The sequence below is a fragment of the Mauremys reevesii genome, linkage group 5 (genome assembly GCF_016161935.1).
Source record: "Mauremys reevesii isolate NIE-2019 linkage group 5, ASM1616193v1, whole genome shotgun sequence".
NCBI lineage: Eukaryota > Metazoa > Chordata > Testudines > Geoemydidae > Mauremys > Mauremys reevesii.
In genome coordinates this window covers 62,818,199-62,834,171 of record NC_052627.1, presented here as the reverse complement: position 1 = coordinate 62,834,171, position 15,973 = coordinate 62,818,199, and the positions used below count along the sequence as shown (strand labels likewise).

Here is a 15,973-nt window from a genome sequence, read left to right as displayed (position 1 = left end):
AACTCTCTGCAAACTCAGGTAGAGATTTCTGTATCAGTTACACTTGCTTCACATTTCAAATATTCTCCTCCTTCCAGCCTCCAGTCATATCAGCTAGAGACATGCTTTTTTAAATAACAAAAACTGAGATTCCAGAGAGAACTGTGGGTCTACCAGTGCCTTCCTGAGCTCTCACCCTCACTGTACCCAATTGCCTATTCTAGGGAGTCAAGGAGAATTCATTTCAGCATATCCAGGATGGCTGAGTTCTGTGATATTTGGAGTTTTCCTCAAAGCTCCAGCTCCTGGAGTCATGGGATGGCATGACAAATCCCAGCTTTCATTAAAAAACAAAAGTCCATTTTTAGCCCCTATGGTTGCAAAGAGAAACTGGAAAACATGACCTAAAGATACTCTTAACTCTGCATAAACCTAAGGCAAATAAACCCCCAAAATTACTCCCCCCCCCCGACTCTGCCATTCGAGTTAACTATAGCTGGGGTTGGGGAGAGGAAAAAATTCTAGAAAAAAGAAGTGGTTTCTGAATTCAGCCATGCTGAAACAAGAATCCAGCCATTTTCTTGATCTAATGAATCTGTAAGAAATTTCCATGGGTGAATATCTACTTGTTGGCAAGAATTCTTCTTAAGTGCATACACCTTAAGTGTGGTTGGTTCTCATAGAAACAGAAGTTTACATTTGTGCCTAGCATGTTTAAATACAGACCTTGAAAAGCTCAGACAAAATTGTGCCCTATAATAATTGAAGCAGGCTTCCCCCTTGTGGGAAGCAGCAGACATATTCTCTTAAACAGTGTCCTCATTTATGAGAGGCTACCCGTAGATTAAACTCTTTCAGTTATAGAACTTGAAACTGAGGACGTGTCAATTTGGAGAAAGAAGGAAATGAACTAAATGTATATCCCAAGATTGCAGGATGCTCTGTGGCAGTTACATCACTCTGATGTGCACTGTAATGTTTTGATATTATATTATAGTCAGATGTGGTTAAATGTGGTGCTAATTTGATTCAGATGTTCAAAGCCCATGTAATAGTCAGACCTGGCTTTAACTAGATACCAATTTGTAATTCACTTAGATTTTTTTTTTTAAAAAGGCATGTAGTGAGTAGACATCAAAGTGCATAATGTGGTGCAGAGATAGCGTTTTCAGAAAATGATCATATCCAGGTCATAGAAAGTCAACATTGAGGTCATTACAAGTGAGAGGCAAGAACTAGGGTAAGTTTATAGCACAGTGTAGAGGGGATTCTGCAGACCGTTCCCATTAAAGTTAATGAGACTTACACATCTGAATCCCCTTGTACCCACTTTTTAGGGTGACCAGATAGCAAGTGTGAAAAATCGGGACAGAGGATGGGGGGTAATAGGTGCCTATATAAGACAGCCCCAAATCTTGGGACTGTCCCTATAAAATCAGGACATCTGGTCACCCTACCACAGTTAGTGAGGTGTGTTTTTTATAACCAGTGTATGGTGCAAACACCAACAAATTGTTAAATGCCATGTTATCATATTCTGTGTAGAGAAATGGGAGAACTAAAATAAAAGCTGTGTTTCCATTCACAGAAAATGACACATTACAAAACTGGGCTAGGAATTGTATGTATTTGCTCACCTTCACTTTGTGGCATAGACAGGGGCAAAATGTACCATGAAAGGCTAAGGATAATTTTTTTCAAAAGCTCCAACGACTTAGGAGCCAAAATCTCATTGCTTTTGAACATGGATCATATGCTCCTGAGCCACAAGTGCTTTTGAAAATTTTACCCTGAAACAACTGCTAATATATTGCACATGAAAATGTTTTGTTTTGCTCTGATTTTATTTTATTTTTTGGAAAAACACCACACTAACAGTGTCCCTCCACCCTTTCTTCACCAGCCCTTCTCAGTTTTCCCTGTTTAGTTTCACAAGAACATCTGTCATCCTAAATAGTTTTTAAAAACCAGTTGGATAGTTGCCTCAGTTTGCTTGTTTTCATTTTTCATGACCTGAAAAGCATCTTGCACATTATAAATGCTAATATAGAGCACTCCACTAAATAGCAAGGCTGTTAGTCAATCTTGATGGTATGTTGGAGTTCAAGTTCTCATAGCTCATAATATCAACAGTCTCTCAGTTAAACTGCTGCCCTATGTGGAAGATTCATCAATTAGTAATCAGTTGGCCCATATAATTCCTTATTTTTCAGGTTAAAGATGTGGTCGGTCATCTTGCTTAATAAAAAAAAATACTGTTCAGTATGGGAAGTTTAGGATATAAAAGGTGATTGAACGTTACATTGCCTAGGGTATGTAACATGGTAATTGTGTCGATGGATGACTTTTAGGACCCAATATACTTACAAAATAAGTACTTTTGTAACTTTGTATTCACATTTCATTCAGTTTGCACAGTAGTCTGTCTAGACTATTGAAGGCTTAACTAAAGTCCTCCTGACAGTTTTTTAAAATATATTGATTAAAATGAAGACAGGATCAGCAGTGGTGGCTCCAGCACCAGCACTCAAGCACGTATCTGGGGCAGCAAGCTGCGGGGGGGCACCCTGCCGGTCGCTGGGAGGGCGGCAGTCAGCCTGCCTGCTGTGCTTGGGGCGGCCAAAAAGCTAGAGCCGCCCCTGAGGATCAGACACGCAATGTACATATTGGATGGATGAAAGCAAACTGTCCTGTAGGGCAACAAACCTATTTATTGTATAACATAATGTAACACTTGTGAAGGAAGAGTTATATTGCTTGTAATGGGATTGGGAAAAGCAGAATGTTGTCAGAATATTATAAGTATATTAAAGGCTAAATCATGGCATTCAGCCCTTGCTCATATAGAGGGGATTTGTGGAATAGGACACCCTATGATCTTCCGGCATGATTCCTTACTGAGTAGCCTGGTGAGCAATGGGACTGCACAGTTGGTACAGCCTGCTCCCAGTGGTAAGAACTACCCATTCTTCCTGTCCCCTCTTGGATTTCACTGCTCCCTTAAGCAAAGGGCACTGCAATTGTGACAGGCTCTTATGAAGGTTGCCCAAGGGAAAGGCTCTCTGGGCTAGTTTCACAAGTGTGCCTTAGGTTCCCAAGTCCAACATTTAGGTGCTACTGGTATGCACCAATCACCTCTCAGCTGCCATTTAGCCCTGTGGATGCCCAAAGTCCCTAGGCTCCTATGTTTCTGCCGCTAATGTCCCCTGCATTTCTACTAGTGGGCATGCACAAAGCCACCTAAGTCATGACACTGCCAAGGAGCATGGCGCTTAAATCCTGCCTCAGCCCCAGCAGGATGCAGAAAGTAGGCATTCCCCAGCCTATCTTATTTGTGGGGCCTGATCCAGAAAGTATGCTTGAAGCACCCCTAAACCTGCACAAGACAGAGCCAGGAGAAATAGGTGACAATATTCCCAATAGCTTAATGGTTAGCATAGTTGCCCAGGAGGTAAAAGACCCAAGTTCAAATCTTCATGGTTGATTTGGAGTATGGATTTGAACCCTACTCTCTTGGGTGAGTACTGTAAGTGCTAGTCTCTCTGGTTCAATGATTTAAGTATTTTGTACAAAACTGAATAGCTTCAACAGGAGATATTGAAAGACCCAACACACAATGCCCTCCTCTAGTCCAGCGGTTAGGGGACTTCACCTGGGAAACTTGGGTTTAATGTTCCTGCTCTGAATCACACGTGAACTTGCATTCCCCATATACTGGGTGAGTGTTCTAGCCACTGGGCTATTAATTAGTGGGGCAGCAGCCCCCAATCTTTTAACTTGAGAAAGTGTGAGCCTGGCTTAGGTACCCAACTCCAGAAGAGGGTTCACAGCTGTGAATCCCAAGTGGAGATAGGCATCTCCCTACAACCTAGAGTTAGGCACCTAACTGGCTCAGCAGGATGGGGGTTAGGCCACTCTGCTCCCATAGTCATTTCATATTGGCTAACTTAGCAAGGAGCTGTCTCTGTGTTAGGTGCTTAACTCCTCCATGCATTGTATAGGGAGCCTGAGTGCCTACCCTGGGCTTGTGAATTCTACTAGGCAGCTTAAGTCCTTCTTGGGAATCTAGGCCTTTGTTTGTAGCTTCCACCACTCATGGGTAACAGCTTTTCACAATCTGGCACTAAATGCATGTGGCTCATAATGCTGGAATTTTCTTCCATACAGTTTTCACTAGAGTACTCAATTGACAATAGCATCCTGCAGGTGAAAACTCAAGGCCTTTTAGTTTTGGTGTCTCTTCCCCTCCTGATGTTGTTGTTTGTTGTATTGCTTATTTGTGTTCATACATTTGATTTGGCTCTTGGAATTATTTGGATAAATCAAACTTTTTGTGATAAACTGTGTTTAATTTTCCAATGCCATGGGCCAGATTGTTTAGAAAAGTGTGTGAACATACAGTTAGTGTTATCATATGTGTAGTCATGTAATTGCACACACAAATGGTCTATCTAGCCTGGCATTTGTTTGTATAGTTATCACATAGTGTGGAAAACTTGACCCTGTTTTATAGCAATCTGGCCATATATGTGAAGGTGCTTGGTGTCCTTAGTGAAAATAGGAAACTCCTATTATGCAGTATTATGGACAAAACAACTAGTGAAATTGGGGAGACGGGACTGGGTAGTAAGGAATTCAGAACTGGTGTCTAAAATGAATTAATCTTGTTATAAAACTGTAACCTGCTTATGGCAGTAATGGAAACATGAACACACAGTTTCAGTCGCCATCATGCCCTGAATTATGCCCTTTTTAGAAGCAACACTATGACCCGCTTTTTAATATAGAAATTAGATCATGACATGACAGCTGTTTTATGTTACTGAACAGATTAATTATTTTTCACCTCATCTAAACTTGTACTTTTCCAAGGAAAGAGATTGTTCAAAAGTCATCAGAATGGAAGTCAAAGAGCTAGGATTCCTTGGGTCTGTTCCTGGTTCTGCCACTGACTCTGTATGTACCTTGGGCAAGTCATTTAACCTCTGTGCTTATCCTTCAGTAAAAGAGGAAAAATGCTTCATTTTTTCACAGGATGTAATGAAGATTGATTGATTAATTCATGTTTAAAAATGAAGAGACAGGGTTGTTTAGAGAGGAGAAAAATAAAGATGATGACGATAGTAATTGTAATAAGTAGTGAATTGGATAGAGAAGACAGATTGAGCATTTTTATTCACCCTGGCTCATAATTCAAGAATAAAGGGGACACTAAATAAAATTGCAAGGTAGCACATTTAAAACTGATACTTTTTCACATGTTGTACAGTTATTTCCTTTTACCTTGGGACAGTGAGTTCCAGAGGATATCACTGAGTCCAAGTATTGAGCTTAAAAAAGAACTGAACATTTAATGATAAGGAAAACACTGTCAACTGTAGTATTAAGGTTTAAAAATAAATTACCAGTAAATCCACAAAAAACAAAATTTGGATGCAACTCTAAATGCTCTTCCAAAAACTCTCATGCATCATGATTTAAACTAATGGGAGGGGGTGGGGAGCATGGCAGGCACCAGGAAGAAAATTTGCTGTTTGGGTAGATTATTCTATAACTGCCTAGTGCTGAAATATTTTTTATTTATTTTTTCATCTTCTCTGAAGCATTTGCTACTGGCCATTGGTAGAGAGAGAAAATACTGTCACCTTTGCGTTTCCTGGAGCTTTTTCCTTGTTCAGCACTGTACAAGCAATTAGAGTGTAAATGTAGAGGCAGGAGGTATGTCTACACAGCGAGCCTCCCATTCAAGTCTGACAGACTTGGGCTAGCAGGACTTGTGCTAGTACTCTAAAAACAGCTGGGTAGACAGGGCTTTGAAGTTGCAGCTCAGGCTCTGAAGCCTAGGGAGGGAAGCAGGCTTACACTAGAATGGTTGGGTACCTCATTAATCTGAAATTGAAATACAAAATCTGTTTCTTTCTGGTATGTATTTTCTTTGATTTGTGACCTGAGATGAAATGAGTTTCTCAGGATAGGTATGCCCATTGCAATGAGCATCATCGCAAATGACATCTTTTTGTGGCAGCTTTAGCAGAAAAAAACCTAAGGTTAAATTGGCATCATAAGTGATTTGGCATGTAGATTGCATATATCATATAAAATGCCATGAGGGCAAGAAATACAATATGGGAAAGATCAATGGAGGGAGTACTTGGTGGAAGTATCTGAATATGCGGCAGTGGGACACTTGCCAAAAACTGTCATAATATCAGAAACCAGGAAATAATTAGGGGTGCTAAGAACAGATCAAAAACCCCAAGTGAAGTTATTTTGAGAAATGGCTTTGTATTTCTATAAACTGAATCGATTAAGGGCTTGTTTACATGGGGAACCCCTTTATCTTAATAACTATACCAGTATTACTGATATAAGACAAAACATCTGTCCTCCTTGATTAGATACCTGAAGCCTTAATACAGACATCTGTACTAAAACTTTTCACTTTCTTGTTTGAAAAAGAACAGAAAAAAGTATGTTAAATGATGTTCTGCTCCTTTTCCCTTTGACTTCAGAGGAACAAGATCACATATCGTATCATATCATATCACATGCCTTTTTATCAGTCACCCCACCAGTTGTGTTTTTTCCCTTAAGTAGCACACTCAGGGTCATTATGGCAGAGCCAAGAACTGAACCCAGATTTAAATCCTAGTGTGGTTCCTTCTGAACCAGAAGGCTAATTCACTGAACATGGTGCTTGTGTATCATGGGAAGATCCCATAGAGTAGAGTATTACTCTGGAGGCAAACAGCAGGCATAGAAAGTCCTGTGCTATCCACCCCACCTATGGTTTGAGCATAAGGGGACATGGCCTAAACTTTCCTATGCCCCAGCAATTCCCAGCTGCTGTTTCGGGGCTGAGTAGACTCCAGGATGCTAAAATCATGCCAGAGATCAACCTTGCACACAGCAGCCCCAGGATTGGGGAAGGGAGAGCAAAGGAAAGCTTTGCAGTGCACTATGCTTGCATCCCCCATCCTATTTACGGGTGCTCCTTTGTGATAGCCAAGGTTCTGGCCCCACAGTTCACAATGCTTTGGATGATTACTTTAGAATACGTCTTATTTTCTCTAATGGCAAACTAAATTGAGTGCTGCTATGTTATGTGATACCAACAATCATTTACCTGTATGTACTATAGTCTAGTCAGTGACTGAGTGTCTCTCTCTTTAGTAAAAGCTGCAAGTGTATATTTATTGCCTTTACAGGACAATACTGAATAATGAAAAATGTTGTTGTGTTTAAACTGAAAGGATACTTCTACTGTAATGATGCACTCAAGTGGGTAATCTAATTTATCAGTTGCTTACTGAAAATACCCTTGGGCTAACAAGGATACTTTCAAGTGAAGGAAAATGACAGTCTCTGGTCTGGCAACTTTTCTGTTTCTAGGGATCTGCATTTCTCTGAGTTATCTGTGGTTTGAGAGTCTACAGCTAACAATGATAAGGAAGCATTTTACTGTTTAGCTTTCTATAATGCTATAAATAGTGCTGACTAATCTTGGGAAACTGCCTAAAACAAAAATAGCTTGAGATGGAGTGACATGTGGGGGGTGGGGGGTCACACAAGTACGTAAAACCACTATAATTTATTCTTTTTTCCAGCCAGGAATAGCTAATACCAGTATCAGGCACCTCTATACTGATATAACTGCATCCATGCAAGGGGGTGGACTGTCCTACTTTAACTATACCCGTATCATAAAAATTGTAGCAATTTAATGTGTAGACAAGGCCAGATCTGTCTTTAGCATGGTTAGCCCAATGAAACCCTAATCCAGGTTGGAGCCTTGAGATACTACTACTACTACTACTACTACTACAAGAAGTATATTTGGCTGACTGCCTTAATTGATGTTAATTAAATTCCTAATCAGGGCCAAATTCCACTCAGCACCACCTCCCATTGGGGTCACTGGACAAGAAAAAACAGGATAACATTGTGAAACTGACTTCACATGGTTAAGGTGCTCACTACCTTCAGGAGGTGATCACCACCTTACAAATTTGGGCCTTTGTGTCTTGGGTTCCCATGGTGAGGAACTTCCCAGTGGAGCTGGGTAACACTTGTCATGAGAATACTTTTTTTTTTCCTATTTATTTATTTAGTTTTGCTGAGAAGTGCAGATTTGGATTGACTTCAATGAATCTTTTGGTTGGGGAGAGGAGGAAGGAAAAGAAACACTTTACTTTTCATTTCTTCAAGATGCTTTGTTTTGGAACTTCCTTTAATGTTAATTTTTTTTAAAATACAGTTCTGAATTGAACAAAAACATTTCATTTAACCCAAATGTGTGTGGTGTCTGTTCATTTGTTTGTTTAAATTTAAGATTTTTTTTTAAACCTACAGTTGCGTAAACCTGAAACTGAAGAAAAAAAAATTAGCTACTTGCACAGCTCTACACTCCAATGTCTCAGCAGAAACTAGCATGCTATTTTTTTGGTATGCAGAATACATTGCCTTGATTCACAAGACAGCCTGTGTCAGTGAGAAGGTGCTAATTGCTAAATGCTTTCTATCACTTTGTTTCTTTTCACTTAATCTGAGTTGATTTAAATCTAATCCCAATTATATTTTAGATGAATATAATCTAAAATATGGAAATTGGCTACTCTCAATCAAATAGGGTTTGTTTATAAATATTTTTCTAAAGATGGTTTATATATTCAAATATTATTTAGATTCTCTAGGGATTAAATGTATTTTTTTAAATGGATTATTCTGCTATATAATAAATATTAAAACCAGAACCTAGAAAAATCATGGAAAGGTTTGACTTCAGAAAGCTACCTACCTCCTAATTCTTGTACAGCCCCTATTTTAGGAGCCAGTCTTATAAATCTTTTGCCCTTTACGATCAATAAAATAGTCAGGGCTTTTCTCATAATGGTAGCACAAGTGATTATAATCTTCAAGCTCTTGGAAAGGCAACATACCTTTTGAAATGTATGTTTGTATCCATCAGAGCCTTCTTCTGAACCTGTTTGAATAAAATTGTTCTAAGAAAATTCTCAGACCAGCATAAATGAGGAGGAAAAGGCAGTTTGGTACCTTCAGGTTTATATTGGAAAACTCCACTGCAAGGGCAATTCTTTCTCACCCACCAGCTATTCTGTGTGGAGTTGTGTATGCTTTGAGCATGCTCATCTGATCAGGCCCTGCAGGTAAGATAGAGGAGATGCACCTCTCTTTGATCTGAGGATCAAGCAGGGGCTTAGATGTCAGAGAGGCATCTGAGGTAACTGCCTGATGTAGCTGTATGCATGCCTAGAAGCAGAAACTTAGGCACATAGAGAACATGTACAGTAAAAATTTAGGTGCCAAATGAGTTTAGCCTGTCTACAGGTTCAGGTAGCAACTGAATTGGGTTTTTGTGGAGCTCCATAGCACTTAAATCTGAGGTTCTAGGTGCCTAAGTTCCTTTGTGAATCTAGGCTGAAATCCAAAGAAACCAGCAAACTGAGCCACTTAAGTTAACCAGTTGAAAATGCAGAGGAGAGGGATGAGTCCTAAGCACCATCCCTCGAAAGGAATTATGCATGAGTCTTTGCTCAGGAGTCTCAGCTGTGAATCCTCTCCTGGAATTAGCTGTTTCCACTATCAGCCTTCCTTATATTTCTAGTTCAGTTGTTAGAGCATTCTCTTAGTACATAGGGGACTGTGGTATGCTGCCCACCCCATGCTTGGTGAAGGGTTAATGAAGGCTAAGAAGGGGGCCAATTAACACAACAAGCCAGAGGTGAGATGAATCAAGGGGCTAAGTGTTCCCAAGATTTAGTGAGGGAGTGCAGCTGGGGAAGAATAAGCCTGGTTGGGATTTACAAAGACATAAAATTGGAAGCTGAAAGGGGGCTATGGGAAAATTTTGCAGTCCCTTACTGGGAGAAGGGAGGTATATTTGGGCTTGCAAACACAGAGTGGGGAGGAAGGTAGGACAGGGATAGGTGTAAGGTCTCAGAGAAAACAGGTCTTGACTGCTGGCTAGGGGGTCCCTGAGCCAGAAACTGGAGTAGAGAGCAGGCCTAGGGTCTCCTGCTAGTCACTGAGGGAGTTGAACTATGTGGTAGTGAATGGGAATACTACCCAGGATTGCTGAAGGAAGACTTTAGTCCCTGGAAGGGGACAATCCAGATAGTGACATGACTGGAGGATAGAGTCATGAAGAGGCAAAAGCAGCTTGTGGAGCAAGAGAGGGGCTGCAAATGTGGCAAGAGAGGTAAAGAGATGGTGTGCAACTGCAGGAAGGTGTGTTGTCACTCTGGGGAATAGCTCATCAGGTCCAGGAGGAGGTGTTATACTTGTAGTAAGTGAAGTGTCCCATCACAAGGATCTGCATTCAGTTCCCGCCTCAGTATTCTGTAAAGAAGGGATTTGAAATTGGGTTTCCCTACCTAATAGGTGAGTGCTCTGACCACTAGGATATAAAATCAGCCTCTCTCTCTGCCATGATGTTCTGGAAGAGTGCCCTAGCCACTAGTTGAAGGGAGAGAGAGCTGTCACCTTTGCCCCTCACCCACCACTGCTGTTGTGAGGGATTTGGCATGCTGAGACCATACTTACTGGATCAAGCCCCACAGGCATGGTAGACCAGGGAATGCCTAGTTTGAGGATCCTGTTGGGGCTTCAATATAAAATAGGTGGCACTGTGCATGCTCACTAGCAGAAGCTTAAGCACTTATGGGACTTTAATAAAGGAATTTAGGCATTGTCATGGTTAGCTGGCAGATGAGCAGGGGTTTTGAGGATCTCAGTGGCACTTAAGTGCCTAAAGTTGCTATGAGATGCCTAAAACCTTTTGTGGATTAGCCCTATGGCCTAGAGAGTAGGGAGCTTTCCACAGAGAGCTGTAGGTGCACAGGGAAAAGAGTAGCTCGAAGCTGCTTGATAATTCCAGCTGGCAGAGGCTGCATGGCGGGAGAGAGCTTCTTGCCAGCATGTGTTGGTGAGCAAGGGAAAATAACCAAATAGCCTCATTTGCATTTCAGTTATGAGACTGCTTAGGGCATTTTGATTAGTTGTTGAGTTTTGTGTAATCAAATGCTATTACCCCGATGGATAACAAAGGTAAAGAGAACAGCACCAAATGTGCCTGGGGGAAGGGGTCACTGACCAAAACTGTAGTCTAGCATGGCTGGGTAGCAGAGCCTGGACAAAACTAAAAAGGAAAGGGGTTCCTATATTTTTGAAGGGAATGTGTCCCTGTCGGTGATTCTGTTCAGGGTCTAACAGCACCAGTCTTTTTCTAAAGACTTTGCAACAAGTGATGCAAAGGCAGCTTCTGCAAACAAGAGCTGGTGTTGCATGTGGCCTAGAGATGGGCCATGGCACTTCGGTAGCTTTGAGGCATATGGACAGTGCAGAGGTGGTTCTGAGGCAGCTTTTGCTGAAGCCACAGGGCAACAGCTTATTTCAGGAACTCCAGTCCCCCCACCCTCCCCGGGGCCAGCAATCAGAGCTATAATCACTTCCACTGTGCTAAGTAGAGGAGCGCCCAGAGCTGAACAGGCAGCTCTTCCCTCATGGGCTGGAGATAGACATGTCTGAAACCTGGACAACAAATGGGGGTGGGCAGAGTGGAGGAGGGAAGCAGCTATTGTAGGAATAGATTGCTTTGTTGTATGCTTAAATATGAGAATGCAGGACTCAGTTTAAGGCTGTTGCACAGAGCGGAGGTGCTGTTGGTTGGTTATTGGTTTTCCCAAATCTTATTTGTTTGTACAGCAGACTTAGTGGCTGTGATGGGGCAAGTATTGCCCGTGAAGGGTACTTAGGTTGGCAGACTTTCTGGGTAGGGGCTTGAGCCAGTGGTGTCTGTAAAGTTTCCTGAATGAACCCCTAGATAATTGAACCTGGCCCTTCTTGCTGCTGACAATACCTGGCAAAAAGGTCACAGCAACAGTGGGAATGAGTGTTCTCCACCAGGCCATTACAATGGGATTAGATAAAACTATCGTGTTAACACTGTCAGCAATGGAGTTCCCATCTGGGGCCTTGCTAGTGGGAGGGCACAGGTGGCAACACCAGTGGAGAAACTGGAGGAGAAAAGTGTAACAAATTTTTTTTTTTCCATATCCAAAACCAAATCTCCATTCAAAGCTGTCCTGCTATATTGCCCAATTCTCTTTTGCTTCTTGTATTGTATTTTATTCACTTGTGACTTTTTAGAGACTATGGACAATTTGGGTGGGGACTTGATTATCTTTTTCACAATTATGTGCAAGTGAATAATAGGGTGTTTAGCCTGTGCTGGATCGGTAGCAGTGATTCTCAAATGCTTACCTAGCATAGCACAAACCTTGGTTTGTTTTTGAAGTGGCTTTCCTATCCATTCATGGTCACATAACATCCCTGTAGGAACTTTCAGCAATTGCTTACTTCCCTCCTGATCCTTTCTTCTATATGATAGCTTATGTATATTTAGCTTCTCTTAATGCCTTTTAGCTTGGAAACAAGAAGAAAGTGTTTGTATAATGCCTAGTACAATGGGGTCCTAATTGATGACAAGGTCTCCTAAAAGCTACTGTAGTACAAATAATATTGTGACCAACCAGCTGTCCATGGTTCCCCAGCACGTGCTTTGGGAATCACTGCTTTAGAGAATATCCTTACTTGAAAGGAAATGCAAAGCTTCAGGGATACCCCTTTATGGGAAAATTTTCTCATAATATGGTTTGGACAAGAAGGGGGCATCTCTGTGCTAAATGATATTCCAGTCCTGCTCCCATTGACTTCAAAGGAGCAGGGGTAGGCCTTGCTTGTTATTGCTGCACAAGCTTTTGAAAAGTGTCTGATACAAGTGGTCTGTTACAGGCTCCCATGGAGGCTTGGTGCCTCTTTGGGGATTTTCAGACAAGCTTGTGAGTTGCACCAAATACCCCTTTTGAGTCATTTAAGTTTTACCTGATAATAACAAACAATGGATGCTGAGAACGGTTTCAACTTCCTGAAACTCTGAAAAGGATATTGCAAGACAGCTGTTAATATCTTAATAGCTGTTAATAATAACCCCTGGAGCAAATGAGTACAGAATTTTGGTGGTCATAAAGTCTGACAAACTCAGTTAATGACTCTTATTTTTTTTTATGTGGGTCAAAAAAGTGTGTGTTAAATGCAACTCCCTTGTACAAAGCAAGACAAAAATAACTTGTCTGTCTTTCCCCTAACCAAGATGCAGTGGTTCTTTCCTGGGGAAACTGCACAGGGCAGGAATGGCAAGGTCCGAACAGCTGGTATTTCAGGGAGTGTACATGCTGTGTAAAAACATTACAAATATTTAATGACAAAGGGCCAAATCCTGAATGGTGGTGCCCCTCCTGCTGAACTCAATGGGAGCCTCTGGGGTTTGGAAAGTGGCAGTCTTTTTGGGGGGGGGGTGTCAGGAGGGACTTGGCCTTAAATTTGGGCCTGATCTCATTAGTGCTTAGCACCTAGACCCTTGTGCACTAGACTGCTGCTGGTCAAGAGCTCAGGGAACTGATCAGGGTCACCTTTAAAAGAGAGTCCTGATTTGGGAGAGGTTGGAATTGTGCTGGTACAACAGTTCCTGGTGGTGCAGGGTGGGAGGAGAACCCTAAAGCTGCCCTACCTGATTGGGGTGGGTGGTTGAATAAGAGCTGCCTCTAAAATTTATGCACCCTAGGTAGTATGGTATTGGGCATCTAGGCCTTTAAGACCTGAGCTTCCCAGACAGACCCTATAGGTAGGGGATTGTGAGGCTCTTGTTGTTTTATGGACAGCCATGTGGAACTAGACAATAAGGTGGAGCTCTTGCAAGCACCATAAGTACTGAATGGTCACTGAACACCACTGGTGGCCCTTGCTAAATTTCTTCAAACTCACTGTTTGTTTAAATTTTTAAGTATTTTATAAAATAATCTGGTAAATTGCTCAGATAGCATAATTATGAGTAGAACTGGAGAAAGAGGGTGAGGTTTCAGGAAGAAACTGGTTTGGGGTGATATCAGGATTGCCAGCTTCTGGCCAGGCTGCAATGGGACAACATTGTCCTCTCAGCATGTAATACGCTCAATTAAGATCTTTTGTATAAATTTGCCTTCCGTATCTCCTATTGCTAATGAAGCAGTGATGAACCCAGTATAAATACCTAGATAGAACTCAGTGGAAATTGTGGGCACTTAACACTTTGCCAAACAAGGTCTCTATTACAAATTACACAGACAAAGGACCAAATCTTATCCAAAGACTTTACATTAAGAACTAATTACAGTCAAAATGTTGCCTAGCGAGTAATATCATTGGCATTTCTGTTCTTGAAATGTTTTGGCACATTACATTAAGACAAACAATGGCACTATTATTTAATATTTGATAATCTGCACCTACACTAAACTAGTGGTAGTCCAGAACTGTGAAATTACTGAAGAAATAACAGCAAATTAACATTTTCACCTCCAGTGAGTCTGGCTGAGTTCCAAAGTCAAGAGACTGCTAAACAGAGTTTTACATTTAAATTGCACTTCAGGGCAAGCTTTTTATGAAACCGCCTCGATAACAAGTGTTTACACTTAAATGTTTTTAACTGAATTGTACTTTTATTAGACTAAAATTTCCATCCCTTTCAAGTTACCCATCTCACACTAAATATTTTGCAGTAGCTAAACTCTGCCACACTTTCTAGGTATTTGCTCCTATATGCAAGTGAAGTTTCTAAAGGAGAAATATACTGAATTAGAGGCACTGGGTTCCTTCTAGTAGTTGCCAAGCACCCTCAGTTCCTGCTGAAGTTAGCAGAAGTTGAGGGTGCTCAGCCTTCTGCAACCCTGGGCTCTATGTCAATGTTTTAAAATAATTTCCCAGGTAAATTTTCATTGTGCTCGGATTTCCATTAATTTTAACAGAAAGTATGCTACTGGAAGCCTCATGCTGAAAATGTAGTACTCGAGTGCTAATGTTAGGAACCACTATATAATCTATTGTCTAATGATAGTTGATTAGTTCATAGATTCCAAAACTTAAAATAACTGTCTCTGTAATGGAGACTGATAGTGCTGACATTGTATCAGGAAAGCCATTCTTTTTTGTATTCTGAGTGATGTTTAAGTTGCTTAGAACAGACTGAGGGTATGTCTGCGCTTCAGGCTGGAGATGTAGCTCTGATCAGGCTAGCATGCTAAAAACAGTGTAGCCAGTGAACATGGGGCAGGACTCGCCACCCCAAGAACAGACTTGTGGTCTTAGATGGGTATGTATGGGTTAGCCCCCACTGCCACTTGTCACCACAGCGCTGCTCTTTTTCAGAGCTAGTACAGGGTATGTCTTCAGCTGGATTTACAGCTCCGGCTTGAAGTCTCCACATAGCGAAAATGGGCTGACTGTACTAGTCAGTCAATTATCCCTACTTATTCCAAAGAGTTAAACATCAGGGAGTTTCAGTCCGACACAACAGCAGTGAAAGTACTGAATGGATATGGGAGTCATTAGGGAAGCCAAAGGAGTTATAAAAATATTTACACTTTATGACTTGCAGATGAACTACACAAGAGGCACAGAAAATAGTTTGTTTTCGAAACCGACTGTCTGGATATGCATCTACTCAGGGGCGGCTCCAGGCCCCAGCACGCCAAGCGTGTGCTTGGGGCGGCATGCCGCGGGGGGCGCTCTGCCGGTCGCCGGGAGGCGGCTCCGGTGAACCTCCTGTAGGCGTGCCTGCGGAGGGTCCGCTGGTCCCGGGACCAGCGGACCCTCTGCAGGCACGCCTATGGGAGGTTCACCGGAGCCGCCTGCTGCCCTCCCGGCGACCGGCAGAGCGCCCCCCGTGGCATGCCGCTGTGCTTGGGGTGGCGAAATGTCTAGAGCCACCCTTGCATCTACTTCAAGTGGAGTGCACTCTACTGAGCAAATGTCTTCTGTAAATGAAGACCATAAACTTAAATGTCTTTATGTAAATATGACCTGAAACTAGTTAGCTAATGCATTTTTTGTTTTGTTTTTAAATAGTGACTGTTAAGGTGCATCTTACTTCAAAACTTCC

General features: G+C 41.8%; 1 long non-coding RNA gene across 3 annotated transcripts in view; it reads left to right on the top strand.

Annotated features, from left to right (window-relative positions):
- The first annotated feature begins 9,827 nt into the window (after window positions 1-9,827).
- LOC120405520 overlaps window positions 9,828-15,973 on the top strand; it is a 112,553-nt gene continuing 106,407 nt past the window's right edge. For all 3 annotated transcript variants that reach the window (XR_005598640.1, XR_005598639.1, XR_005598638.1), the window contains exon 1: window positions 9,828-10,380. This is a non-coding gene — a long non-coding RNA (uncharacterized LOC120405520). The remainder of the gene's footprint in view (window positions 10,381-15,973) is intronic.